Below are 3,206 nucleotides of genomic sequence, written 5' to 3'. Positions count from 1 at the left end.
TGAGATATCCGCCACATAAAAACTTCAACTTGGGCCCACGCACCCACTCTCATATGAGCTGTTCACATTTGGATTCTACACGACAAAATTTTATTAGGAAAATTTGATATTTTCATTTATTAGGCGGAAACAAAATAGAGATCAGGGTGGACTCGAACCACCATCCTCTCGAAACCCAATAAGAAGGCTTCGAGTGCTCTAACCGTTTGAGCTAACAGATCTATCATTAGCAGGGCCAACCAGGTGAAAACAGTATTATATTAGAGAAACTAAAACACCATAATGTTTCTTGGCAGGTGATGATTGGAAGAAAAAGTTTCACACAACCAAAAACGAAATAAATTAGAACACTTGATTATTTTAGAAATACATTTTCTTCGATAAGTATAATATATACTTTTTTGTTTAAGAACAATTTTAAAAACCAAAAAATTTACGTATAAAATTAGACCTTATTTAATATAGTATCTTAGAAAAAGTTTAATAAACATGATCAATAAAAATACATTTTTTTAGACGTTTCTGTCTCGTTATCTCCGTCACATACTATTTCAATTTTTTTCATTTTCAAAAATTTAAGCTAAAAGAACTTTTTCTAAATGTGATAACGGAAGTACCACGGAAATTAGATTAGAGATCTCCACACTTACAAAAAATTTCTAAAAAACCTCATCATTATCACACATGTGAATTTTAAAAAATAAATTGAAAAGCAAAAAAATGAAATATAGAAACAAAAGAAAATAATAAATTAAATATAATTCATTAATTAAAATTCATAAGCACAGTAAACTTCTTCATACAGCCAAGCATTCGATACATTCAAGCCAATACAGTAGAAATTGAAATTATAGCACTAACAAGATCTGCAAACATTATAATAACAACATACGGTAAAATAGAAAGCAACAAATTAAAATATAAAGCTATACTGAAAAAAAAATGAATGATATATATTTGTATAACTTCAACTTCTGTTATATGTAAGACTTTATTATAATTATATGAATAACTAGACTATACTGTATTAATATATACTGAATATGGAATATATACTGAATATGGAAGTAACAGTGCAGCTGTAAACCTCCCTCGATATTAATAATGAAAATATAAACCAATAAACTACTTTTAGTAATAACGATTATAAATATATAGGTGGTTGGGATAATAATCTTGTCCACTTAAATCAATTCGTTTATCACCTCAATTGGAGAACTGGAAATAAACTTCATTACTCTGAACAAACTTCGCTGAAACAAGGATAGGGTAGAGACCGCTTCATATCGAACAACTTCGACTTTGCAGCCATAGATGGATCTAAAAATTTACAAGAGACCAGCATGTACAACTACATGTTGCCAAAATATTACAAAATAACTTACAAAACCTTCAACGCAACACAAAAACGTTGATACAAACTTGTATTGAATTCAAGACTGATAATTATGAACACTTAAAAATATGGTTTACAGTTAATTTAAAGTATTTGATACATAGTTATAGGTCAGTTGCAGGCTCGATATGATTATTAGATTAAAGACAGTAATTATAGGCATAAAGGTTTGCAAAAATTTACCTGTGCGGGAGACCTATGATGTAAATTATTTTTATAACGTAGCCGTGTTTTAAAATCGTATGAAATCGGCAAAATAATGTTAGCTAAATCATGAATTTCTATTTTCTACTTATTTTAATAGTATCTTATTTACCTTTCAGAAAGAACTGTTTTCAGCAATCTCCAGATAAAGCAATTGGCATAACTACAAGCAATTGTTAAAAATACCAATCAATAAACTAAGCAATTTTATGAAAATCTGGCCTGATTCGATAGAGTCAAATATGCATGAGTACTTACTACGAGGGGATCCTAATCATACTGATTTGTCGTTGTTTTTTCTTGCGCAAAATAAGTAAATGAATAAGATTAAATTGGGCAAATTATACCTTTGCTTGGCGTTTCTGTGGATGCGAGCTTCAATCCTATTCGTCTCGATGCGTAGTAAAGTGGGGCAATCATAGTGCGAGTAAACAAAAATAAGAAAGAAAAAAAGAGCAGGACACAGAGCACACACACCAGAGAGAAGACCCCGGGCAAATACCCCGTGCGATCTTCTCCCCAAACCAAAAAATTATTTCTTTTTTATTAAGATTTTTGACCTGCCATGCAAGCGCACCTGTCATGGCAAAGGTCGGATGACAAAGATGAATCGGAACTCAGGACTCGCATGGAACCTTCCGTGCCGATATCTTATACATCCTTCTAAAAACCCAGATCCCAAATCACCCCAAACCCCCTGCACATCTCAATATATTGTTGCTAAAACACCAATACATGCCGTACAGTATCGCCATCAAAATAAGATGATACAACTCTCTAAATATGATAAACCACCATTCCTGGTAAGTAAATCCGAATCTGATCAGCTCCGTGAACGTCGTAAGACGAAGAACAGCAAGACTTTTGATCGAAAAATCGTCTGCTGTAAAACAGGTGACTCAACCACGTATCTGAGCCCATAGAAAAAACGAAAAATCAATACTCAAATTTAATAGCTATGAAACGTAAAAAGGAATGATAAGGAAAAAATATTACCTCCATGGAAGGATACACAGCAAGATCTGCTTTAGGTGTGCATGACCAATAATATCAACGATTTGAAGAATTAAACCGTCGTAATCAATAAGCAAGCCTCCAGATCTAGAAGATACATAGAAAACTATTTACAACAATAAAAGAAAAATAGAACAAACAACAAATACGAAAGCAGATCTATATATAATATACAAAGATCGGCTAATAATCTAAACAAGAATCTTACAAGAAAAGGAAGCCTTGAAATCGAATCAAGTAGAGACCTCGTGCAAATCTTCATAACCTCAAATCAAATCTATCCAACGTCGTGAGATCTTTGATTCGATAAGAAACAACATCCAAAACGTAGATCGAAACGAGATCCGATCGAATTAGACGAAGAAAAGCAAGAAAGGCCAGCCATGCTTAACAGATCTGAGATTTGAAGAGAAAGAAAGCGATGAGAAGAAATATATAAAGAAGAGGCTAAGAATGAATGATTATCTTTTCAGAGCCCTCGTCTTCTTTTATAATGGGCTTTGAGAATCGGGTGGTCACGATTAATGATTTTTGTGAGATGAACGGCTACGATTTGTTTTGGTAGTTAGTTGAGAATATTAAGGCGGTGGCA

General features: G+C 32.8%; 1 long non-coding RNA gene across 2 annotated transcripts; it reads right to left on the bottom strand.

Moving 5' to 3' along the window:
- Nucleotides 1-744: 744 nt before the first annotated feature.
- Nucleotides 745-3,206, bottom strand: LOC115714479 (uncharacterized). 2 transcript variants are annotated; one of them, XR_004011052.2, is made up of 4 exons: nt 2,823-3,206; nt 2,597-2,701; nt 1,948-2,511; nt 745-1,763 (listed from the first exon to the last, which is right to left on the bottom strand). It is a non-coding gene; the product is annotated as an uncharacterized LOC115714479 (long non-coding RNA). The 2 variants fall into 2 exon arrangements; XR_004011051.2 differs by having other exon boundaries at nt 745-2,511; nt 2,823-3,200.

The sequence above is a fragment of the Cannabis sativa genome, chromosome 4 (assembly GCF_029168945.1).
Source record: "Cannabis sativa cultivar Pink pepper isolate KNU-18-1 chromosome 4, ASM2916894v1, whole genome shotgun sequence".
NCBI classification, from domain to species: Eukaryota; Viridiplantae; Streptophyta; class Magnoliopsida; order Rosales; family Cannabaceae; genus Cannabis; species Cannabis sativa.
This window is presented reverse-complemented; position numbering and strand designations above follow the sequence as displayed.